Below are 26769 nucleotides of genomic sequence, written 5' to 3'. Positions count from 1 at the left end.
GTAAAACTTCAATTCAGAGTATTTATACTTTTTTTAGAGCCAGAGGGCATCACAACCCTTGAGAAGCAGTGCCTCATTAACAAAAGTCTTGGGCCTTCCCACAAATCTTCTCTAATCAAACTCCCCTTAATGGGCAGGCCCATTAATAGGTGAGGAAGATCTTTAATCACATGAAAAATAATTAACAATACAAATACATATACTGTTTCTAGTTAAAGAAACTTTTGTTTCTGTACTTTACTCCTTGTAAAAACTCTTGATAGATAAAGGCAAGATTCAATCAGAGGCGCTTGATTATGCTAAAACAAAAACAGCAAAAGATCCCACTTTGCTTGCCCTTACAGAGTCACAAAAAAACCTTAATGAAAACTGGTTTTAGGATTTAGCTTTCATTGTATGTATTACAGGACTTTTAAGTGAGTAGAACTTAAAACTTGAGGGTCAAAATCAGATTGCAAAATTTATGTATTAATGCATTAAAACATTTAATATCCAACTTGATCTTTGGGAAAGACAATTAAAAATTGTGATTTGACTCATTTTCTTACATGTAAAAATTATTGAGTCATTTGGTTCTTGTAATTTCAGCAAGTATGCCACGAATATTCAGGAATTACTATTCAGATTTGAAAGATTTTAAATGTGTGAAAACAATTTTTTTTTTACTTTTCCACACTCCATTTTTTTATGTTGAGAAAGCATAAAGTAACATCAAATAGAACTTGTTGAAATTCAGCGTAACATAGTGTTAAAAGTATAATCAAGTTAGTGTTCCAGATTTTTACTCTTACTTGCCAAGACATTTTGTTGAAATGTGTGTATTTGCTTCAAGAATCTTAGCAATGTTTGATAGGACATATCTATGTGAGCAGTTATTTTCAATTTTTAAAACCATCAAAAGTTCATATAGGGCAAGATTAACAAATGAACATTTATCATGTATGGTAAAAAGTATCATAAAATTTTATGCCCAATATTGATAAAAATAGTCCCCAGCAAAAGATATCAAGTTTCTAGCAAACACTGTTAAATTAATTTTGAATCTTTTTGTGGTGATATAATTTGAGATGATTTGGAATCTATTCAATATTAAAAATATAAAACTGCATGCTTCTTTTTATCTGTAATTAGTTACTACCTGATTTGTATGTGGTATGTCTGAAGTAGGAAAGACTTGAGTTAAATCTGGCCTCAGACACTTAATGACTGGGTGACCTTAGACAAGTCACATACCCTCTGTTTACCTCAGTTTTCTTCTCTGTACAATGGGTATAATAATAACATGTACCTCCCAAGGTTGTTATGAGGATCCAATGAAATAATAATTACAAAGTGCTAAGTATAATGCCTGACACATAGAAAAACTATATAAATATTAGATATTATTATTCGAACAAATGATCAAATTCATAACAATAACTTGTTTCTTTTTATGTATTAGCCAGATCTAGTTCCTTCCTGATTTTACTGTGTTGATACATTAATAAAAATACAGAGAGATAAACACGTGTGATTTTCTAAGTCAATATTTGGCAGCAGAAGTACTTATTTAGAATTTAGTGGCTTCAACCTCTGTTTAAGTTAGACACCACTGCACTACATTGTTTGCTCTTGTGTCCATGTCAGTCCATATTCTCTTGGTTACTCTATGGTTTCTTTCCAAAAATCCAATTCTAAACGTTAACCTTTCCCTTCTATACCATACTATCCTTGAGACAAGCTCAGGCACTGTCAAACCTTCCCATAACCACTGCTGCCTGTTCTCTGATCTTTTCAGACCATTGGAGTTAGAGGTTATTGGTGACTCTTTTGGGATGAGGGTCAATATTTCAGTGAAATTTTTTTTCTACTTTTGAAATGTTTACGTAGCATAGGGTTGGTTATACATGGGATCCTGGGCAAGGTTATAGAACCATATCATCCTAATTTTGAAAAAATTACTTGTGCCATGTTTCTAGATATATCCCTCTAGAATAGAAGTCTCCTTTGTAATAAAGGGAGAAAAAGCTAAGCAAAAAAAAACAACAACAACAAATAGGAAAAGATCTGAAAATGTAGGCAGCATTCTGTAGAATGGCCCCTTTTCTCCAAGAAGAGGGAGGTAGATTTACTTTTAAATCTTCCAAAACTATTATTGGCTTTAAAATTACTCAAGGTTCAACTTCCTTTGAATGATATTTTCATTGCATTGTTATAATTGTTTGGATGGTGCTCTTCTCGTTTGATGCGTTTCACTGTGTGTCAATTCATACAAATCTTCCTGTGTCATTCTGACAGTCAGTGTGGTACAGTGGAATGTTGGCTAGTGTTAGAGTCAGAGGATGTGGGTTCAAATCTTGCCTCTCCATGCGTGTGTGTGTGTGTGTGTGTGTGTGTTCGTCCTTGGTTGATGAAGAAGACCATGACATCAGAGAAATGATGACGTGACTTGCACTTGACTTTGTTTTGAGAGAGGGAGGGCTGTGCAGGTCACCAGCCTCACTGCTCCTCCAGAGCCATCTGAATCCAGTGACCAGATATTCATCAGGATGACTGGAGATGACCCAGGATGAGGCAATTGGAGTTAAGTGACTTGCCCAAGGTCACACAGTTAGTGAGCGTCAAGTGTCTGAGGTGAGATTTGAACTCAGGTCCTCCTGACTCCTGCACTGGTGCTGTATCCACTGCACCAACTAGCTGCCCCGCCTTTCCATGCACATAGAAGCAGGAATGCACGTATCAAGTCTGACACTGGCCCTCAAGTTCCTCTCTGCCTTGTCTGCTTTCCCTGAGCCCAAATCTCCAAACAGCAATCCTGAGAAGTGGATGTTTTCAGTTCTGTGGGTAACGTCATGAGTTCAAGATGTCAGGACCTGATTGCCTAATAGGAAATGATTTCTGAATCAATTCAGAAGACATGACTTACCAAGAAAATCCAAGTTATTCCATTGCTTACAAGCAGATCTGGACTTGTGAGCTGTTTGAACAGAATAGATCAGAGGCAAAATACTTTTTCTTAACATGAAATAGCTATTGATCAGTTCTACAAAATTGTTTTTACCTCCTGGAAAATAAGCAGTGTTACTGTTTCTTATTTCAAGTTTTTGTTGAGTATAAGTCATTTGTGTTTTATGCATTTTTTGGTAGTGAAGAAAAAAATAAGCAGCTATCTCATACTTGATTATTTACTGCTTTCTATATCCAGTACCTCTCTAGAAAGGACCTCTTTCTAGAAGTTCATCGCTTTGGCCTGGGAGATCCTAGATATGAGGCATGTTTAAGCTTTGTTATAGAGATTTTCCTAGGAACTCCAGGGTGGGGACATAATGAGACAGAGATTTCAAAAAAAAACGTGACTGGTCCTACTTAGGACTGAGCTCAGTCCGTGTGAGTCCAAATCAAATTCCCCTAGTAAGAACTGATATCTTGTGTGTGCCATGGGATATCTGTGAATATTTTATATTTATTTAAAATCCCTTAACAGAGTACCTCACACACTTACTAGTTGTGTGACTCTGGACGAATCACTTAACTCTGTCTTCCTCAGTTCCTCATGAGAGATGAGCTGGAGAAGGAAATGGCAAAACACTCCAGGATCTTTGCCAAGAAAGCCCCAAATGAGGTCATGAAGAGTTGGACATGACTGAAATGACTCAATAACAACGATAGTCCAAGAACAAATATTGTGCTAAGGCAGAAACCTTGGTGTGGTATACTAGCGGACAAAGGGGCAGTGATGTGTCCCAACCCAGTTCCTGAGAAGGACCAGAGCCAAAGCACTAAACTGCACCAACTAAATAATGCTCCTCTTCTGTTTGCCCCCAATTTCCACATGTGAAATCAGTCAACAAACATTCATGAAGTACTTACTATGGCCTGAGTCTTCTGCAGATCCATATATTCCCCATTTTGAAAGGTTACTAGCTTCACAAGATCATAGATGGAAAGCACCTTGAGGTTCATGCAGCCCAAACCCCTCATTTTACAAATAAGGAGACTGAGGTCCAATGAAGTAACTTGTTCAAGGTTACACAGGCAGTAAGCGGCAGAATTGGGATTTAAACTAAGATCCTCTGATTACAAAGCCAGCATTTTAAATGCTTTTTGACTGACTAACTTGATGTCTAATCTAAGTTGTTGGAATCTTAAGGAAAGCAATGCAGCTGAGGGTGGAGGGAGAGAAGATAGGCAGAAAGAATATATAGCTTTGAGGCTTGAACTGACCTTTGTCTCACACTGGTGCTGATCCTCCAACTATAAATCCAGCACTTTAAATGTTTGTTGACTGACTAATTAGACAGTTTTTCCTAGTCATTAGCATAGTGCTTCTAGTAAGTATTTATTTCCTTCACTACAAAAAAAAGAAAAAAGTTAAAATTCAAAAGATTCATAAGTCCTCATTAACAACAGTTGGCATTGCACCAGACACCATGGAGAACTGGATCAAAAAGAGGGAATACAAACAGAGAAAAAATACTTAGAGGTCTTTTAGCCATAGTAGGGCACCATAGATGAAAGTTAAGGTATATGAAAAGGGACACAAATATCAGTACTTGGAACACATGGCTCTGCAGCTACATGACCTTTCAACTGAAGCATTTCCAGTAAGTTTGCCAAAATGAGAATTGTGGAATGCCTCAGAGATTTCCAAGGGCACCATTCTTGGGCTTATAGGAGCAGACTCAGCTAGCTCAATCTGGGATATGATAATTATGCAGATCACCCAGTGGTGAGATCTGTGGTTAGCCTATGGAGGAGTACAGAGAAGATCACTCCAACAACCTAAAAGATACAGATGTCCTTTATGCCACCCTTATTAGGGATTAGGAAGAGGCTGCAGTCGCATACACATAGAAAGACAAAAGAAGGTAATTTCCCAGGAGCTTCGATCACAAACACAACTATACTTATGTATATTCTTATATATAGGGGAAAAAAACAAGTATTTCCATCTGATACCTCAGAAGCATAATCCTCCCTGTACCACATCTACATTACCTCAGTCTCTGAGGGTGGAGGGGGATTAGATACACCTTACCTGAGGTCCTGTATAGCATTAGTTCTACCAAATTCAAATTCAAATTACTATCCTGGATGGGTAATTTCACTGAGTTTCCCTGCTGGACTGCAACATCTAGCCTGGACTCTTGGGCTCCTAGGCCCCAGTGCTTAAGCTTCTAGACTTCCACTGCAGACCTCTACTTCATGAATCTAGAACCAAAAAGGACAAATGATAAAAGAATCTTTCCTTAATATAATAAGAAGTATCTAACTAAAACTAAGAATAAACATTATTTGTAATGGAGAAAGGCTGAAGTTCTTTCCAGTAAGATCAGGGAAAAATAAGGATCAGCACTATTATCTGATATAATTCTAGGAAAGCTAGCTATATGTTAGCAGTATGATAAGAAAAAAATGGGGCAGAGCCAAGATGGCAGAATAGAAAGATGGGTCTGCCTAGTTCTGCCCCCAGAGCCCACAAAATACTTGTAAAAAATGACTCTAAACAAATTCTAGAGCAGCAGAAGCTACAAAATGACAGAATGAAAGAGAATCACAGCCCAAGACAGCCTGGAAGGCCTTCAGGAAAGGCCTATTGCACCAGACTCAGAATGGAGTGCAGCCCAGCCTTGGTCATGTGGCACAGCACAGACAGGACTGGAGTAGGCCTCAGGGCATGGAATCATAGGTAGCAGCTGCAGTTTCCAGATTTTTTAACTTCAAAGGTCAGTAAGAAAGCTCTTCCACCCGGATGAGAGGGGAGTGCCATCTGGCCCCAGACTCTCCCCTAGGGCAGCAACAACATCCACTTTTGGATCCCTCGGTGTAAAGGCCCTGGGGGAATCCAGTGGCTGATCTGGGTCTCTATTCTGAGCGGCAGTCCTGGGATGAGGAGGAGTGCTGGTATGGTGGAGCTGTGGTGGCTGTGGAGAGGGAATCCTACTCTCAGATCCTGGGCAGAGAAGAGTGCTTGTGCTTGCTCATAGACCAGAGTGCAGGCCAGGAGAGGAGTAAACTCCTCTCCCTTGATTGTGCCACCTTGGAGGAAGTGAGAACTTACAGGTCCCTAGAGCATACCTGCCACTTGTCAAAGGACTCAAAGGTCAAGTAACTGATTGAGAAAATGCCCCCAAAAGGGAAAAAAATGACTATAGAAATTTACTTTCTTGGTGAAAAGGTATTTTCTTCCATCCTTTCAGATGAGGAAAAACAAAGCATACCATCAGAGGAAGACATCAAAGTCAAGGCTTCTACATCCAAAACCTCCAAAAAAAAAAAAATGTAATGGTCTTAGGCCATGGAAGAGCTCAAAAAGAATTTTGAAAATCAAATAAAAGAGGTGGAGGAAAAATTGGGAAGAGAAATGAGAGTGATGCAAGAAAATCATGAAAAGTGAGTCAATAGCTTGCTAAAGGAGACCCCAAAAAATGCTGAAGAAAGTAACAACTTTAAAAATAGCACTTGTGGCTACAGGAGAGCAGAAGATCTGGTCACAGCTACAGGGCCAAAAAGAGCGCTAGTACTTTTGGTTAGAGGGGAGCAGAGGCCCTTCTTGGGTAAAGACCAGAGCACAAAGCAGGAGAAGAGTGACCACACTTCTCCCAGGATCACACCACCTTGGAAGCACCGAAAACTTGTAGACGTCCAGAATTAGCTTTGAAAACAGTAGTGCAGAAAAGGTCTAAAGCTTGGGACCATGCCTCCCCATCCCCAGGTGAGCTGATACCAACTTTGACATAAAGTTAAAAGGCAAGAAATAGGCTTGGGATTTCCCAAAAAGCAAAAAAGGAACTTGATCATAAAAAGCTACTATGGTGGCAGGAAAGACCAAGACACAATCTCAGAAAAAAGACAACAATGTGAGAACAGTTACAACCAAAGCCTCAAAGATAAATAAATTGGACACAAGCACAACAAGAATTAAAGAAAGAGATAAGAATGAGAGAGCAAAAATTTGGAAAAGGAATTAAAGTGATGCAAGAAAATTATGAAAAGAGAAATAACAGTTTGGTAAGAGGCACAAAAATATTAAAGAAAATAACACCTTAAAAAACAAAATTGGCCTAATGGTAAAAGAGACACAAAAATTCACTAAAGAAAAGAACTCCTTAAGAAACAGAATAAATCAAATGGAAATAGAGGTACAAAAATTCGCTAAATAAAAGAATTCCTTAAAAAGCAGGATTGGCCAAAAGGGAAAAGAGTTACAAAAGCTCATTAAAGAGAATAATTGCTTAAAAATTAGAATTGAGCAAATGGAAGCTCATGACTCCATAACACATCAATAAACAATAAAATGAAGTCAAAAGAATGAAAAAATAGAGGAAAATGCAAAAATTCTAAAAGGATAAACAACTGACCTAAAAAATAGATTGAGGAGAGATAATTTTTTTTCATCAGTACCAAGTCATTTTGTTGGGATGTAGATAGTGGTAGTTTTTTGATACAGATTATGAAAAGGCCAGAAAACCAAAATATCCATGCACTGAAAGAGTAGGAGTCACACCTACAGTTCCCAAGTGTGGGGAAGCCAGGTGTAACTTAGCTCTCATTGTCACTGTCTCCAAGGGTGTACTTGTCAAAAAGATATTCTGCTACACCAGAATCAGGGCCCCCATTTTGCGCAGGTTGGTTACATGATCACCCAGTTGTTTGATGAACTTTACCTTTCTATCCAGGTAGTGGGTTTCAATGAAATCACATAAATGGGAGTTGTCAGCTTGCCAGCTTGTGCAATTCCAGTAATCACTGATTGACATTTTCTTCCAAGTGCAGAGCATACTCCTTTGCATTCATCCCACTCTCCCAGTCATCTTGGTCTGGTTTCTGTACATCTTGCAGGAAGATCTGGCCACCATGTTGGTTTTGGAGTTTCATCAGCTTCTCAGCATTCCCCCTCTCCTCATGGAATAGGTGAAGGAAATACTTGGCAGAATTCTTCAATGCCATGTCATCTTGGTCAAAGTAGTAAGACATGGACAAGCAGACATAGGAGGCATAGAGCTCTAGGTTGATCTGCTGGTTGATGGCAGCACTGCTACTTGAAAGGTAGGACCTGAGAAGTGTTGGTTAGTGGAGGTGAATGTGGAGAGGTGCCTAAGAAATCAAGCAGTGGGTTCCATTCAAGCACTGTTGAAGAAGGAAACCACAGTGACTCCCCTTCCCTGCACTTCTGGCTGAGGAGAGATAACTTAAGAATTATCAGACTATCAGAAAGCCATGATCAAAAAAGAGCCTAGACATTATATTTCAGGAAATTATAAAAAAAAACTACCCTGATAACTTAGATCCAGAGAGTAAAATAGAAATTGAAAAAATCCTGTGACCACCTCCTGAAAGAGATCCCAAAATGAAAACTCCAGGAAATATTATTTCGAAATTCTACAGCTCCCAAGTCAAAGGGGAAAATATTGCATGCAGCTAAAACGAAACAGTTCAAATATTGTGGAGCTAGAGTGAGGATCACTTGTGTGAGGATCACACAAGATTTAATTAAAGGAGTGGAGGGTTTAGAATGTAATATCCTAGAAGGCAAAGGAACTAGGATTACAAGCAAGATTAACCTACCCAGCAAAATTGAGTATAATCTTTTGGGGAGAAATGGATATTTAATGAAACAGAGGACTTTCAAGTATCCCTGATGAAAATACCAGAGCTGAGTAGAAATTTTGACATTCAAACATAAGACTCAAGACATAAAGATATAAATAAAAAGATAAGCATGAAAGGGAAATCATAAGGGACTCTATAAGGTTAAACTGTTTACATTCCTATAGGGGAAGATGATTCATGTAATTCTTAAGAACTTTATCATTATTAGATCTGTTAAAAGTTTAAATAGACAGAGGGCATGGACTGATTATGTCAGAATAATCTCCAAAAAAAATAAAGGGGTGAGAAAGAGGGATGCACTGGGGAAAAGGGGAAGGGAAAGGTAAAATGGGGAAAGTTTTCTCATATAAAAGAGGCACACAAGGAAAAACTTTTACCATAGGGGGAAAAAATGAGGGGGAGAACAATGCTTGAACCTCACACTTATCAGAATTGGTTCAAAGACTGAAGAATATATATACACTAATTTATGTATAGAAATCTCTCTTATTCAATAGAAATATAGGAGAGGATGGGGGGAATGATAAAAAGGAGGGTGGATTAAAGGGGGCAGTGGTTAGAAGTCAAATAGACTTTTGAGGAGGGAAAGGGGAGAGGGAGGAAGGGAAAGAAAGAGAGTGAGAAGGAAGGAAGGAAGGAAGGAGAAGAATAAGAACAAGAACAAAAAGAACAAGAACAAAAAGAAGAAATGGGATGGAGGGAAACACACAGTCATCATAACTCTGAATGTGAATGGGATGAGCTCACCCATAAAACAGAAATGGACAGCAGAATGGATTAGAAAGCAGGATCCAATAATATGTTGTTTACAAGGGATACACTTGAAACAGAAAGACACACAGAGTTCAAATAAAAGGCAGAGCAGAATCTAATATGATTCAGCAGAAGTAAAAAAAAAGGCATGGGTAGCAATCCTGATCTCAGACAAAGCAAAAGCAAAAAGAGACCTAATTAAAAGAGAAAATCAGGGAAACTACATTTTGCTATAAGGTACCATAGACAATGAAGTAATATAAAAAAATTTTACAGCAAATTTCTTAGGCAAAGAGAACTGAGAACTGAGTCAATTTTATAAAAACAAAAGCCATTATCATGATCAAAGGATACCAAGAGGCAGTTTTCAGAAGAAGAAATCAAAGCTATTTATAGTCATATGGAAATTGCTCTAAATCAATATTGATTAGAAAATGTAAATTAAAGCAACTCTTATTATACCACTTCACACCTATGAAAAATGATAAATGCTGGAGGGGATAAGAGAAAATAGGTATATTAATGAACAATTGGTGGAGTAGTGAATTGGTCCAATTATTCTGTAGAATTATTTGGAACTATGTCCAAAGGGGTATAAACTTTTTCTGCCCTTTGACTCAAAAATACCACTGCTAGATCTATATCCCAAAGAGATTAAAGAAAAAGTGAAAAGGATCTATATGTACAAAAAATATTTATAACAGCTCTTTTTGTGGTGACGTGGAACGTGAGGGAATCTCATCAATTGCTGAATGGCTGAACAAGTTGTGGCATGTGATTGTGATGGAGTACAATTGTGCTTGTTCATCCTTCATTTTTGAAGAAGACCATAACATCAGAGAAATGAAGACATGACTTGCACTTGATTTTGTTTTGAGTGAGTGAGGGCTGTGCAAGATCACCAGCCTCACTTTCTCCTCCTGAGCCATCACAATTGTGCTATATAAGAAATGAAGAGAGGGCTGCTTTCAGAAAAAACATGGCAAGACCTATATGAACTGATAAAAAATGAAAGGAAAAGAATTGGAAGATCATTATGCACAGTAATAGCAATGTTGTAATGATCAACTGTGAAAGACTTGACTACAAGACAATTACAAAGTACTCACGAAGAAAATGCTGCCCACCTCCAGAGAGAGAATGGATGAACTCTAAGTGTAAATTGAAGCCTGATTTTATTTTATTTTTCTGCTTTATTTGCAATATGGCTAACATGGTAATATTTTACACGATTTCACATGTATAATTGATATAATATTGCTTGCCTTCTTGGTGAAGGGGGGAGGAGAAGGGAGGGAAGAAGAGCATTTGGAACTCAAAATTTAAAAAGACAAGAATGTTTTAATTAATAAATTAATTGAAAATGTTTTTAAAGGCAGCAGCTTAAAAAGGAGCAAAGTACAAGAAGCCAGGAAACAGGAGGAAGCCATAGTGTTCTCCTCTATGGCTTGCCTTATAATAGGAAGTAGTCACAGAATAAACCCTTGATGTGCTATTGAATTTATATAGGAGTCAGGTGGGAAGAACCAGGTCTGCTATGCCTCAGGTAGTCTCTATTTTGAACAATCACCTTTCTCTAGGAGTCTAGGTAGAACCCTTTGTTATTTTTCAAATATTTTAATGACTCTCTTAAAAACAATTGTACAACAACTAAAGAACAATCTCATCTAATAGCCCGTAAGTACTTCACATGGGAGTGTGTCTATGTGCATTTTTTTTCTTCCACAAAAATTGACAGAAGTCTCGGGTATACCACTTTTTTTTAATTATGCAATTGGCTAGAAACAACAATTGGCTATAAGCAAAGGAATTGTGTTAGAAGAGTTGCCAGAAAGCATAGCTATCTTCTCTTGCAGACAGAGTTCACAGATCCATGAGAATGCAGTGAAGTTTAAAGGCAGAATGATGCCAAAAAATCTACTTTCAAACACTGGACCCTCCAAATGAAGGTTGTGAGACTTAACACAATTGTTTTTATGTCACTAGTCTGATAATCTCTGCTAACAACTCAAATTGACCAATTTGCTATTTCTTATTTAAAACATTCCATCTCCTTTCTTTGTGTTTTTTACACAGGCTGTCCCCCAAACCTGGAATATTATCAATTCCTCTACTTCTTAGTGACCCTTCTTCCTTATGTAACTGAGGGAACATTCTCAGATTTGCCCTTCCTGGAGGGCTACATAGAGCAAGTGCAGATATTACTTGCTTCCAACCCAACTCATGAGTATACAAAAGGAGAGACCCATTCATCTCTCCATTTTTTCCCTAGGTGCATGAGAATAAGGAGGACTGCTTTGAGAAGAAATAGCTGACACTAGTCTCCCACCTGGTTGCCACATGCTCATGAGCACATGGAGTTTCTGTTTCTTTTGTGCTTATTCTTTCCTGATCTTAAGTGAATGAGTATCGTAAGATGGGTATGCCCAAGATAGCCACTGAGTTCAGGAGATCAAGAGGACTCACTAAATGTTACATCAGACATTCCACCTATGAGTAAAATCAGTAGAAGATTTCACTAGAACTCCACTAGAAATGGTAGCTGGCTGGAGCCACCTTCCAGAGTAGGAAGTTGATCAATTAGCAACCTTGACCAAGCAGTGGCCTTGTGGCTATTGAGAGGTCTGGAGAGATTCTGCACTTGCAGTTGAACCTGAGGAAGAATCAGCGCACAGAGTGGCCTATCTCAGTGGAGAAGCAGCCTATACTAGCAGAAGATGACCCCTCCATCAGAGAGCTATACCTAAAGGCAATTTTATGCAGACTCCCCAAGGGAAGAAAAAGATTAAACCCTCAGGCCACATACATATACCTTATACATGGATTCCTTTTGGATTCCTTAGTAGAGCTTGTGAGGGCTAGCAAAGTAGGATCTTTTGCTGTTTTTGTTTATACCAAGAAGTATAATGCCTCTGAATAACGTGATTAAAGAGGATCTTCCCCATCCATTGAAGGACCTGCCCATTAAGGCAAGCTTAACTAGGGGAGTTGTTTTGTAGGAGGGTCCCAAGTAACTTTTGTTTTTTCTATTGAGGCTCTAGATCAGAGGGTCATGCCCTCTGGCTCTGAAAAGTGTATAAATACTCTGAGGGTGAGGTTTAATTTGGGGCTTAATTTTTAATTTTTGGAAGAAGGTTTGTGTATCAGATGAGAGACTCTTGGGAATCTGTTAAGGAGCCCCCCTGGCTTTGAAAACCCAGATATTAGTGTTTTCCTCTCTAGTAACTATGGTCAGACAGTTGGACCTGTCTGTTGATTTGTGAGATATGTATTGATTATGATCAGACAGAGGAAGTGATGTCTGTTGATCTTTGACAAATATCTATCTTCCTATTTCTCCCTTATATTCTTGCCATGTGGTGACCTCTATCAAACCCAACATGTGGGAGTGCTGTCCGAGGTACCACTCTCCATGACAATCTAACTCTAAATACCAGAACAGACTTATACATAGGGGACCTTTATATAAGACTCAACTAAACTTACAGGAAAACCTTGAGAGTGGTAGCAGTTGCTTTCCCTGGGGACCCCAAACTTCAAGTTCAATCAAAGGTATACCTACAAAACAGCATAAGAACTTCCTTCTCTATAAGACATCTTCCCTGCTTGTCCCAGTTGTTTGTGCTCCTCCCCTTCCCGCAATTACCTTATGCTTATTTATCTGCATTAGTTATTTATTGTATCTACCCATGTATTTATTTGTTTATTATATTCCTTCCCCCCCTAGAATGTAAGATTTTTGAAGGCAGGGACTGGGTTTTGTATCTCCAGTATCTATAGGGCTCTGCATACACTAGGCACTTAATATTTACTTGTTGAATTCCATTTAATCCTGTTTTTCTGTGTGTGGAGTCCACCCATTGGGAACAGGAAATATTTGAAGATATCAAAGTTAGACAACTGTAAAGAAAATTATAAGGTACTTTCAGGTTTGCCAAGTACCTCTCTCACAACCTCAATGAGGGAAGGAGATACCACACAGATACTACATCATTTTATGGATGAAGAAACTAAGCCTCTGAGAGATTAAGAAGAAAAAAGTAATGACTCTGATGTCAGAAGACTCAGGCTCAAATCCTGTCTTTGATGCTTACAGCTTCATGACTTTGGACAAAAGTCATTTCTGTCCTGGGACCTAGCAGTTCCAGCATCTGTGAAACAAGACTTGGATTGAGTGATCTCTGAGGTCCAGTTCTAAATCTATGATCCTATGACATCAAATGAGATAATCTTTTTCAAGCATTTAGCACAGTGCCTGGCATGCAGTAGGCACTATATAAATGCTTATTTCCTTCCTGTCTTCTCCTATGATTCTTCTCCACTCAAGTGCCTAATAGATGTCTGAGGAAGGATTAGGATGCAGATCTCCCTGACACCAGACATCCCTGAAGCCAATATAGCAGTTTCCTCCACCACTAGCTTGTTGGTCAAAATACAAGAGTCAGATAAAATAATACTACAGTAGTCATTTATCTCCCACTGAAACAGCAACTGTGCCATTAAAAAGGAAATATACTTGGTTGGTGGCCTCTAAGAGCTTACACTTCAATAGGGAAGAAAAGACAACACAAGAAAAAAAAGCAAGAACCTGATTTTAAAATACTAAAATACAGACATAGCCAGTTATAGTATTAAAGCATTAGGTAGAGCAACTAAGGGATTACAGAAATTTTGCTGTGTTGAGGAAGAAGAGAAATATTTGCAGGGGGTTTTCCCACCTCAAACCTTTTATATTCCTAGAGAAGAGGAATGATTTTTTTTTCAATCGACAGAGCTGTAAAGAGAATTATCTGCCATGAATCTCTCACTGGTGAGAACAGAGGGAAACAGACTGCAGGGGGAGGTTACTAAGGTACCTTCTAAGAGGGAAGTCGGAGGAATGACAGCCTCTGCCTAGCACTGCAATTTATTGCTAGGGAATTCAGAGATTTGATGGAGACGCTCAAAGGCAAAAGGAAAAGGACACGAAGCAGTTTAGTTTTCTCGAGGGAGAAGAAACCCTTCCAGTCACACACCTCAGGAGAATTGGTAGCCATCTGTGTGGTAGGTGAGAGATTCCAGGAGAGCCTTTTGACCAACAATCAATCTGAATCTCTCTCTCTCTCTCTCTCTCTCTCTCTCTCTCTCTCTCTCTCTCTCTCTCTTTCTCCCTCTCTCTCTCTCTCCCTTTTCTCCCTCTCTCTCTCTCTCTCTCCCTTTCTCCCTCCTCTCCTTTCCTTTCCCTCCCTCCTCTTTCCCCATTTTCAATCTTCCTCACTTCCTTTCTCTTCCTCCCTCCCTCTTTCTTCTCTCTCTCTCTTCCTCTTTCCCCTCATCTTCCCTTTTCTCTTTCTCCTTCCCTCTTCCTCTTTCCACTCCTCCTCTTTCCCTCCTCCCTCCCCTGACTCTTTTTCCTCCCTTCTCCTCCTTCTCTCTCTCTCTCTCCCACTATTGCTCCTCTCTTTTCCTTTCCCTCTCTCCCCTATTCCTCTTTCCCCTTTCTCCCTCTCCATCTTCCTCTCTCTCTTTCTCTTCCCTACTTCCTCTCTCTCCCTATTCCTCTCCCCTCTTCTTCCCTTTTCTTTTTCCCTCTCTCTATTCCTCCTCCCTCCTCCCTCTCTCCCTTAACTCTCTTTCTTTCCTCTTCCTCCTCCTTCTTCTTCTTCCTCTCTCTCTCTCTCTCTCTCTTAGCTTTGTTCTTGTTTGTGTGTTTTTTTAATATTGTTGACAGAAGCTTAACAATCACTTCCACCAATTTCTTTCAATCCCAAGGATGTAGTTTGCCTCATCCTTATGACTTGAACTCAGTGGGAGCACTTACGTACTCTCTCATTGGGGCATGAAGGGCAGCATGCTAGAGGGAATAAAGAGTTAACCTGGGAGCCAGAAATATCTGAGTTAAAGTCTCACCTCTGACATATTGTGTGCATGAACCTGGGCAAGTCACTTAATATCTTAGTGCTCTAGGTAGCTCTCTAAGACAGAGAATCTGGGTCCGTGGATAGATTTCACAGGTCAGAGGGTCCATGAAATTTTTGGTGATTGATTTCCTTTGTAATACTATATATTATATTTTATGCATTTAAAAACATTCTTCTGAAAAGGGATCGGTGGGCTTCACCAGTCCATGACACATATACACACACAAAGATTAAGACTTAAAATTGCAGAAAAGGTGCCAAATTGAATAGATAGAGGGAGTTCCCTCATCTGGGAATTCCCTATACTAATGAAATTCCAGGTCCAGTCCTTCTCCCTCTCTATATCCAACTGCCTGCAGGGCAGAGAAGGTTGAGAGTCAGGTTCTGAAGAAATGAACCTGAGAGAGAGGAAGAGGTGAGGCACACAGTGTGCTGTTTGAGACATACAGGCAGCAGCCTGCTGAGGCCAGCTTGGACTTGTTCGGGAGAGAAGCCAATTGTTGAATTTTCAATGTGAGCATTTATACCTTAGAAATCAGTAACTTTTACAAATGAGGACTTGATTTATTGCTTTACTGATTCTCTAGGATTAAGAAATTGAGAATGTTAATAATGCAGTTGATGCTCAGTCCTGTCCGACTCTTCATCTCCCCCTTTTGGGATTTTCTTAGCAAAGACACTGGAGTGCTTTACTGTTTCCTTCTCCAGCTCATTTTATAGACAAGAAAACTGAGGCAAGCAGAGTTAAGCAACATGCCCAGGGTTACACAGCTAGTAAGTGTCTGAAGCTAGATTTGAACTCATGAAGAGGAGTCTTTCGGACTCCACTATCCACTGTTATACCTAGCGGCTTGATAATAATACAGATTAAAATTATAATTGTGTTGTGGTAGTTTTTTTTCAAGAGCTGAATGTTATACATTTATCATCATACCACTGAACATAGGTACCCCAGTTGAGGCCTTGGGTAGCTAAAGGGGCATCAGGATACTAGGCACCCAGTAACAAGTTTGCATATTCCTGTAAACCCTTATAGTACTTACTCCTCATCTTCAGGCAGTAAAACTGACCTGAGCTTTGAGTCATTTCCCTTGGCAAAAAGGTGGGTGGGAGTGATAATAGCAGGAAGAACTCTAGGTTTGGAATGAAAGGACCTGGGTTGGACTCCTAGTTTTTCTCTTAACTAGCTATGTGACCTTGGCCAATGTTTTCTGGACCCTGGGTTTCTCAATGAGGGGACTGGACTAGATGAGAGGCATCAAACACACAGGCTGCCCTGAGAGAGCAGCACTCCCAAGGGCTGAGCCAGATTTAAATGTGATTGGGAAATATTGAACAAAATAAATAAAAGAGAACAAAAGAATAGCAATATCCATGGATAATGTTAGTATGTGTTTTTCTAAGTCATTCTGCATGGGCAGGGATCCTTCTCTCCAGATCCTCCTTTCTATCTGAGTTGACGCCACTGGCTGAGATGATCATTAGGCTCCCTTCCAACTCCAAAGCCTAGTTTCATGATCCCTTGTCTTGCAGGAAGCCATTGGGTTTTTTTTCAAAATAGAGGTCTTGTTTAAAATGATAGGGTAACTGCAATAGGTAAAAATAATCATTATTTCCAATGGTCTTTTAGAAGACTTTCCTTCAAAGTTTAAATCTTTCGATTCTTGGTGGCCACCTGGGGCTGAGGTCAAACACAGCATCCTATGGAGGGAATGCTTTTGCAGCATCTAGGAATACTCGCTATAGCTCCCTGATGATGAAAAGTCAGGAGAGTCACATCCAGGTCAAAGCACTCAATAGCCTCCTTTAAGGATCAGCTCAAGAACTATATCCTCCATGAGGCCAGTCCTGATTCTCCCAGCTGCTAGAGTCCCTCCTGAAATAATTTTACATATATTTGTACTTATTTATCTGTGTACACATTGTCCTTTACCAATAGAATGTGTGCTCCTTGAGGTCAAGGACTGTCTCATTTTTATCTCTGTACTTCCAATATTTAGCATGGTATATGGCACATGAAAATGCTTGTTTGGAGGATCAAGGTAGAGTAGTAGAGGTCTGAGAGTCAGGAAGACTTACTTGGGGACAGATTTCACCTCTGGTACATATTGGCTGTGTCACCCTGTTCACTTCACTTAACTCTTCAGTGACCCAGGTAACTCTCTAAAACTTAAAACAAGTTTCCAGTCTGCATTGGAAGAGGCAGTCTTCCATCCTGGATAATTACAATCCAGTTTTTTAAATGCTCATTGCATAAAGCACTGGTCTTTCAATGAGATGGAAGTGAGTTCAAATGTGGCCTCAGACACTTACTGGCAAGTCATTTAACCCCATTTGCCTCCAAAAAACCACCAAAATTCAAAAAGTGAAACAAAAATGCTTATAGAAAGAATGGACAACCAAATCAAATAAAAACAACTTCTCTTCCCAATGAATGGCTTGGTCAGAGGTGGTCTAAGAAAATGTTGATTTTGTCCACTACCCCTTTATCTGGAGGATATCCTGACAATGGTTTCTTCTTCGTCCTATCTGTCATCTGTCTTCACCTAGTGTTCCCTACTCACATCTTGGCATTGACTTTGAGGGCAACTGTCTTGAGGGCATCCCTTTACCAGTTCCCATTTGAAATAGCTTATTCATCCCTGGTTGCCTAAGAAGATAAAAACTGGCTTTGGCTTAAAAGAAATTTATTAAAAGCTATTAGAAATAATTACCACTTTGAGACAGGTGACTTTTTTAGTTAAGTCTCTGTTTTAAATGCCTCTTAGCTGGACCTTTCCTCATTTTCCCCTATCCTTTGAGTACAGGGGCTTCTGGATTATAACAGTTAAGTAGTGGTGAAGTTCACTCTCAGCCTAGAATATAAATTCCACAGGAAATGCAAAGAGACATTATTCCTCAACCCAAACTGTCTTTGAGCCTCTGCTGAAATTGCTAGACAGCGTCCTAAACAGTTCCATCACAGCCTCTCTGGCTCTGACCATTAAGCTTTTATTCATAAACCAGAGAGCCCACATAGAGAGTATGAGGCTATCAAAATCTAGTAAGGAGAAGTATAGGATAGACATATACCGAGTCTCAATGATTCTAAATCATTAGCACCATGTCTTTATTGAGTGATTATGGTTGCCCCAAATTTGTTATTTTTTAGTTCTACAAATGTTTTTTTTTAATTTTTTTAATATTTTTATTTAAGGTTTTGAATTCCAAATTCTATCCCTTCCACCCTCCTTTCTTCTCCTCCTCCCTCCCTGAGATGGTAAGCAGTCACATATAGGTTGTACATGCGAAATCACATAAAACATTTCCATATTAGTCATTTTGTTCAAGAGAACTCAAAGAAAAAAGTGAAAGAAAGAAAATGAAAAATAGCATGCTTTAGTTTGTATTCACTCAATATCAGCTCTTCCTCTGGAGGCAGATAGTATGTGTCATCATTCGTCCTTTGGGATTGTCTTGGATCATTGTATGGTGCACCAAATTTAGATGAAAGCAATTCTTGATTGTGCTAATAGGGGTAGGGATGGGAGGGGGTAAGGGTAGAGTTATGCAGATTACCTAGAATACCAGATGACTTAAAATAATTTGTATTTAACTTTGTGGTTTGGTTTTTTACTTCTTCAGTAGGAATATGCCAGCCATTATGGAAAGTCACAAGATTGCATGCAAAGTCACAAAGCCATACCTTGAAGATATGGTACTTAAAGGAATCATCTTTCAAAATTCACATCACACACACACACACACACCCCTAGACATAACCTATTGTCACAGCAAGGCAAAAGACAAACTTTTCAATTAAAATTGTGTACAATGTAAATAACAGAATCAGATCTAGGCAGCAAGCATTTTTAAGCCCTTACTAGGTACCAGGATCTGTGGCTAAGTGCTGGGGATGCAAATACAGGTAAAAAGAATCCCTGCCCTCAGTGAGCTTGCATTTTAACTGGAGACGACAATACACAAAGCAGGGCTGAAAGAGGGCATGGGGGAAGGAGAGGAAGTACCATCACTGGGCTGTGGAGGCAAAGTCCAGGAAGTCAGAAGCAGAGGCAGGAGGGGAATGCTCATCCCTCAAAGCTCCCCCCCCAAGGGAGGCACCGGAAGGAACTCAACTTCTTTGTTACTGTTAAAATTGTGGATCACCTCCTGCTCCTTGTAATTCTCTACCTCCTGATTTCCAGGGCCCGGTAACATCTATTCTTCTCCTGTTTCTCTGACTGCACCTGCATCTCCTTTGCTCATACTTCTTGTAAACTCCTAAGTTTTAAGTTCCTTGATAGAAACTTATGATGTGCCTTTGATATCCACCATGGGTCTGGGCATATAGCAGCAGTTCAATATGTACTTTATGGGACAGAATCCCACTCCAGTGTAGTATGGAGTAACGTTCCAAGGCTATGACAACGGAGCTCAAGGACTGGCAAGCACTAGATAATGAAAAGGCTTTGAGTACAGCCCTGGTTTCAGACTGTGCATGCTTTCTAATGACCAGTCTAGCTAAATTGGGTGACCAATGAAACAAAGGGAAAAAAACTGTACAAAATGTTCCAGGATCCCTCTTTGCTTCTATGGTAACAGTAGCAGCATGATGGGAAAGGGAGCAAAGGATGCTAAGAATTACAGCATTTTTTAGACCATTTATTAACATTTATTTAATTTTGGCATTCTAACTGTGAGAGGCTTATTCAGTGACCAATGACTGGATACACTACAATTAGAAAAGGGCATGTTTACTCTTTCTGGGTCATAGACCTCATAGGCAATTTGATAAAGCCTTGGATGTCTTCTCAGCATGATTTTTTTTGATACATTAAACAAAATACATAGGACCACAATGGAAACCAAAGGTTAGTGAAAAATGAATATGTACAGTTATCCCTTCCACATCATGAGGGTCAGGTATATGACACCCCATAATCTCAAAAATCTCCATAAAATTTCTTTGTACCCGAGAAGTCTGAATTATTATGTTATTGAAAGATAAATTATGGTGATGCTATACAATACTATAAATATATTTTATGCATTTCTGAGTTTCGAAACTTTTTGTGTCATCTGCTGGACTTCACATGTCATCTTCAGTTTCCACAAAACTCCCCCCAAATTCCCATTTAATTTCTTATGCTGACCCACAATATATCGAAACCATGATGGGGAAAGTCAGGACGTGGAAAAGTTAGCTGTAATTTTTCCTATCTATGTTCATGGACCCCCTAAAACCTATCCATGTATCCCTTGGAAGTCCCTGGACCCTAGTTCAAGAACCCTGTATTAGAGCAATTGAATCACATAGATCTCACTACTAATGAAACTAAAAGATGGGAGGGGGGGGGGGGGGGAAGGACACTCTAAGATTTTCCTTGGGGGAATGATCTATTTCTTATAACAGCAGTAACTTTCAGTTACCCTCTAATTATTGACAAGTGAGACATAGAACAGGGTGAAGAATTTCTTCTCACTGAAGGCGTTACCATTGTCATGAAGGGTGCCTAGAACAGAGTGCAAATGGAAGCTATATTTCCTATAGGACATAAAGTCTTGGGGATGATCCTACTTCCGGGTGACATGGTGTCGATTGTTTCAAAGCCTGGAATGTTATGAAGCCTCCTGAGTGAGATCCATAATCTCTCAAGTGTTCAGCCTAATTTAAACTAGAAAAAAACCAAGTAGATGAAGAATGCCTATTGTCCACAAAATGATATACAGAGCTCTCTCAGTACATATATCTTGGACAGGGACTAAAGAAAGGTGATAAACTTAGCCCAGAATTGAATAAGAGTAGAACAGCTTTCTTGCAGCTAGGAAATAGCATAGTGTTTTTAATGACCCTAAGAATCTCCCTGAAATGAAGATTCATATTTTTAATACCAGTATTCTTCAGGAGATACTTTATCATTGCAAAATATAAAATACCATGCTCCCCTTCTCCCCACCAAATTAAAGTTTCAGATTACCCAAAGGGCAATGGAGAGAAACATGGTGGGCATGGGGAGGCTACAACATATTTCCAACAAAAAACTACACGGGAGATTCTAGGTAATACCAAAGAAAAATATATCTTAAACAAAGTTAGGGCAGCTAGGTGGCTCGGTGCCTGGAATGACGCATCTAGAGTTAGGAGATCTCTTTCTGAGTTCAAATCTGGCTTCAGATGCTTATTATCTGTGTGAACCTGAGCAAGTCACTTAACCCTGTTTGCCTCAATTTCCTCATCTGTAAAATGAGCTGAAGAGGGAAATTGCAAACCACTCCAGTATCTTTGAAAACAAAACTTTAAATAGAATCACAAAGAGTTAAACGTGACTAAAACAGTTTAAAAACAACAAAGAAGGTCAATCAGTCAACAAGCATTTATTAAGTGCCTACTATGTGTCAGGTGGACCAACAGTAACGGAGAACCCATGCAACATGAAGAGTCTTAGATTAGGGAATCTTAACATTTTTGGGGTCCTGGACCACTTTGGCTATCTGGTGAACTCTAAAGACCCCTTCTTAGAATCATGTTTTCAAATGCGTAAAATTACAAAGGAAATGAATTACATTGAAATAAAGATGAGATTTTTTTCCCCCATCCAATTTCACAGAATCCCTGAAATCTATCCACAAACCCAAGTGGGAATCCTTGCTCTAGAGATAGGACCTCTACCACACATACTAGTTCCCTTTCTCCCAGTCAGTTCCCTAGGATTTTTAAACAGACATGGTGAAATACAAGTTACAGAGAGTGATAAGGTGCTGATGGGTTGCACCCCCATTCCCCACCGTGGGATTGAATGGAGTACTCACATTTAGTCAACCAAAAAAGACCGATTAGTTGATGTAATCTAAGAATTAGCTGTTGTAGGTGTTGTAACTGGGTAGAAGGAGGGCTGGTTGTGTGGAGCCATAAGGTTCAGAAAGCAATAGTACAGGGAGCATGTTGGTGTTGCTTTTCTCAAAGATATTTTCACTTTTCCCCAGATCTTAGAAATCCAGAAAGGTGACAAGTATCTTAGGTCAATTACAGTTAAAAGGACTTGCAAAGAGCTTAAATTAAACACTTAAGAAATGACACCAAAGCTGTGAAACCAGGAAAGGACCAGAGGGTTTGCTTACTCCAGGAAACAACTTGCTTTTCACAGGCATTTATGGGAGATTCTCCAAAGATTTTCCATTTAGGGTAGATCTCCCCTGGGGGAAGCTCTTCGAACTGAGTCTAGTCAGAATATCTGAGTTCGAATCCCAGCTCCACCATTTAACAACTGTGTAACCTTGGGCAAATCACTTAACTGGTCTGTGCCTAAGTTTTCTCATCTACAAAATGGCCATAATATCACCTACTTTTCAGGACTGAAGCAAGGTGCAAATGAGCATGTACGTTAAGGGAGATTTGTAAACCACAAAGCACCATATAAATTTTATCAATTACACAGGCATGTTCTTTATTCCAACTTGATGAAACCGATAGCCCAATTATTATTAGATGAGGAAACTGAAGGTCAGAGAATCAAATGCCTTGCCAGGGGTCACATAATTAAAAAGTAACAGACAAGGACTGGAACTCAGGTCTTCTGATCCTAAACACAGAGTTCTTTCCCCTGTATCACATTCACTCATTACCTTTTAAATCTATTTAATGGGCATTCATATATCCCTACCAAGTACTTTAATAAAGTTAAAATATAGAAGAGCCCTTCCTCAGTGAATAAGAATTTTGATCTGAGGTTAAAAGAATGTTAAAAGGGGGCAGCTAGCTGGCAATGTGGATAGAATGCTTGCCCTAGCGGTAGAAGGATCTGAGTTCAAATCCAGCCTCACACACTTATTAGCTGTATGACCAGGGCAAGTCATTTAACCCCAATTGCCTCCAAAAATAAAATAAAATAAGGTTGAAAAGGAAGGGGAGATAGGTGATTACCAGAATAAGCCAGACTTTTGGGTTCATGGTGCTTTTCTCACATTGGCTCTTCCAACTCCTTCTCCATCTTTATTTTGTACAATCATGCATTCTCTCACTACTATGATTCTGAAACTTTTTCCATAGTGGTAGAATCCTTCAGTTTAAATAAAATTTTGGCAAAAAACATTGTAGTAAAATCCTCAAAAATGACTACTTTTATTGTACATTAACAAATAATATAATGTTCATTTAAAACAAAATCTTTGGGGTATATATATATATATATATATATATATATATATATATATATATATATATATATATATATATATATATATATATATATATATGTCAGGGTTCTTTGTAGTACGGTTTGTCAGAGAGGTACTTCCTTACTAGATGGGACCTCTGGAAACTATCCCCAACTTCTCAGGTCCCAGGCCTCTGGGACTCATTTCTTCTTTAGCAAATGGCACTTTAGGAAAGAATTCCTTTGGCCCCCAATGGCACAGAATGAAGTAGATGAGGAACCTGAAATCAGAATCAGTTCAAATCCTGGTTTCAACTTTTACTAGCTATGTACAAGTCTGTTCATTTCTCTGTGTCTTCCCTTCCTCATTTGTCAAAATGGACTGGAGGACCTCTAAGGTTCCTTTCCACTCTAAAGCTATGATCCTATGCTAGAGGAGCTTTTTAATGCCTAAGCAATTGTCTGTGAGAGAGTCCATCCCTAATAATGAGAGCAAAGAGCAGCCAGCCACTTAGGCATCTTAAGCCTTTCTCCACTTTCAGAGAAAAAGTCCGATAACTATTAATAGTCCCAAGGTTTTGTGTTGCTAATTTAGGACTGACGGATTTATCAAATTCCATAGTGGTAGAATCCTTCAGTTTAAATAAAATTTTGGCAAAAAACATTGTAGTAAAATCCTCAAAAATTACTACTTTTATTGTATATTAACAAATAATATAATGTTCATTTAAAACAAAATCTTTGGGGTATGTATCTTTGGGTCTCTGTTTTTTTATCTATAAAATGAGGGAGCTGGACTAAGCGTTGCTAACATGCTGGATGATGGATTCAAGATTCAAAAGACCTTGACAGGATATAAAATCTGTGATGAAATTGGAAGAATTAGAGAAATTCCTCTCCTCACAGAATCTCAGAATTCAAAGAAAGCTCGAAGGTCATGTAGTCCAGGCTGCATCTAAACAAGAATCCTCACTATTATATAGCCAACCAATGGTCATCCAACCTTTTCTTTTTTAAAAAAAAATTATTTTAAGTTTTCAACATTTACTTTCACATAATTTTGAATTTCAAGTTTTCTCCCCATCTCCTCCCTCCCTCCACCTCAGGACAGCGTGTATTTTGATTACCCTTTCCTCCAATCTGCCCTCCCTTCTATCATTTCCCCCCTCCCTCCTTATCCCCTTTCCTTATATTTTCCTATAGGGTAAGACAGATTTTTATACCCCATTGCCTATATATCTTAGTAGCATGTAAAAACAATTTTTAACATTCATTTTTAAAGCTTTGAGTTCCACATTCTCTCCCTTCCCCCCTCCCCACCCACCTTCATTGAGAAGGCAAGCAATTCAATATAGATTATACATGTGTAGTCATTCAAAATACTTCCATAAAAGTCATGTTGTGAAAGACTATATTTCCCTCTATCCTGTCCTGCCCTCTATTCTATTCTCTCCTTTGACCTGTCCCTCTACCAAAGTGTTTGCTTCTGATTACTACCCCTTCCCCCAATCTGCCATCCCTGCTATTATTCCCCTGTTCTTACCCCCTTCCCCCTGATTTCCTGTAGGGTAAGATAAACTCCCATACCCAATTGAGCGTGTATGTAATTCCCTCCTGAGGTCAAATGAAAGGAAGGCTCACTTATTCCCTTTCACCTTCCCCTTCTTCCCCTCCATTGTAAAAGCTTTTTCTTGCCTATTTTATGTGAGATGATTTACTGCATTCTACCTCTCCCTTTCTCTTTCTCCTGGTACATTCCTCTCAACATTTAATTTTCTTTTTTAGATATCATTCCTTCATATTCAGCTCACCCTGTGCTCTCTCTCTCTCTCTGTATAAATACATATACATACACACATACATATATATACACACATACGTGTATATAGATACATAGTGTGTGTGTGTGTGTGTGTGTGTGTATGTGTGTATATATAATATATATTCCCTCCAACTATTCTAGTACTGAGAAAAGTCTCATGAGTTGCAAATATAATTTTTCCATGTAGGAATATAAATAGTTCAACTTTAATAAGTCCCTTATGGTCTTTCTTTCCTGTTTACCTTTCCATGCTCCTCTTCATTGTTGTATTTGAGAGTCAAATTTTTCTATTTAGCTCTGGTCATTTCAACAGGAATGTTTGGAAGTCTTCTATTTCATTGAAGTTTCATATTTTTTCCCTCTAAAGTATTATACTCAGTTTTTCTGGGTAGGTGATTCTTGGTTTTAATCCGATCTTCTTTGACCTCTGGAATATCACATTCCAAGACCCCCAATCCCCCACTGTAAAAGCTGCTCAATCTTGTGTTATCTTGATTGTGTTTGCACTACACTTGAACTCTTTCTTTCTGACTGCTTTCAACATTTTCTCCTTGACCTGGGAACTCTGGAACTTGGTCACAACATTCCCAGGAGTTTTCCCTTTGGGATTTCTTTCAGGAGGTGATTGGTGGATTCTTTCCATTTCTATTTTATCCTCCGGTTCTAGAACATCAGGGTAGCCTTCCTTGACAATTCCTTGAAAGATGATGTCTAGACTGTTCCCTTGATCATGGCTTTCAGAGAAGTCTAACAATTCCTAAATTAACTCTCCTGAATCCACCCTCTAGTTGTTTTTCCAATGAGACACTTCACATTTTCCTTTATTTTTTCATTCTTTTAATCTTGTTTTATAATTTCTTGATTTTTCATAGTTATTAGCTTCCATTTTCTCCTTTCTAATTTTTAGGGAATTATTTTCTTCAGTGAACTTTTGGACCTTTTTTTCCATTTGGCCCATTATGCTTTTTAAGGCATTCTTCTCCTTATTGATTTTTTGGACCTTTTCCCCCCTCATTTTGGGTTAGTAGTATAATTTTAAAGATGTTATTTTCTTCAGCATTTTGGGGGTTTCCATTAGCAAACTTTGACACATTTTTCATAATTTTCTTGCATCATTCTCATTTCTTGTCCCAATTTTTCCTCTGCTTCCCTTACTTGATTTTCAAAATCCTTTTTGAGCTCTTCCATGGCCTGAGACCAATTCATATTTTTCTTGGAGGCTTTGAATGCAGGAGCTTTGACTTTGTTGTCTTCTTTTGATTGTATGTTTTGATCTTCCTTATCACCAATGATGTAAGAAAATATCTCTTCACCAAGAAAATAAGAACCTATAGTCTGTTTCTTTTTCCTCCATTTACTCATTTTCCCAGTCAATTACTTGGTTTTTGAGCTCTTTGTTAAGTGAGGGGCTCCAGAAGCAGCCTTTCTTCAGCAGTGGCTGCCACAGCCCTGGGGCTAGGGCCAGGCCTGGGGCCAGGACTGAGATCAGGGCTAGAGATGGACCATGCTCCCCTCTCAGTCAGGTGAGAAACCCGTCCCACTGACCTTTGAAGCTGTCTAGAGTTTGTGG

General features: G+C 38.9%; 1 pseudogene; it reads right to left on the bottom strand.

The window, feature by feature from the left end:
* Positions 1-7521: 7521 nt before the first annotated feature.
* LOC140507655 (ferritin heavy chain pseudogene) lies at positions 7522-19477 on the bottom strand (annotated as a pseudogene).
* Between the last annotated feature and the right edge of the window lie 7292 nt (positions 19478-26769).

This window comes from Notamacropus eugenii, chromosome 5 (assembly GCF_028372415.1).
Source record: "Notamacropus eugenii isolate mMacEug1 chromosome 5, mMacEug1.pri_v2, whole genome shotgun sequence".
NCBI lineage: Eukaryota > Metazoa > Chordata > Mammalia > Diprotodontia > Macropodidae > Notamacropus > Notamacropus eugenii.
Note: the sequence above shows the minus strand (reverse complement) of the source record. Positions and strands in the feature narration are given on the sequence as shown.